Source organism: Penaeus monodon, chromosome 32 (genome assembly GCF_015228065.2).
Source record: "Penaeus monodon isolate SGIC_2016 chromosome 32, NSTDA_Pmon_1, whole genome shotgun sequence".
NCBI classification, from domain to species: domain Eukaryota; kingdom Metazoa; phylum Arthropoda; class Malacostraca; order Decapoda; family Penaeidae; genus Penaeus; species Penaeus monodon.
In genome coordinates, this window is record NC_051417.1 from 20,747,821 (window position 1) to 20,748,192 (window position 372).

The 372-nt window shown below is 31.2% G+C and overlaps 1 protein-coding gene across 1 annotated transcript in view; it reads right to left on the reverse strand.

Annotated features, from left to right (window-relative positions):
- The window catches only part of LOC119593717 (WW domain-containing adapter protein with coiled-coil-like), a gene marked incomplete in the record, with an annotated part of 31,198 nt that overhangs the window by 5,460 nt on the left and 25,366 nt on the right, over window positions 1-372 (reverse strand).

Consider the following 372-nt stretch of genomic DNA (forward strand, 5'->3'; position numbering starts at 1 on the left):
AACAATTACTACTAACTTTTCTTTCGGAGCCATTTTGTGTTAGAAACAAGACATACTATTTTCAGTTATTCAAGTATTAGTCTCTAAATGTGTTTACTCATATTCTTGCTGTACTTCAGCCATTCTTTGGATCACTTTTGTTGCTTTTGTTATCTTGCTTAACTTATCGCATATATGAATGCATTAGAAATGCATTCATACATACTAAAACAACAACAACTTTAAACATAATTTAGTACTAAATTAAGTATTTCACAACATTTTCTCATATCTATTTTGGAGCAGAAATTAGGAAATTTTGTTGGACCCTTAAATTGTGGATGGCTTAATATTATGTCTAAGCTCAGGTGGGAGGCATTTTGTCCACCTGAG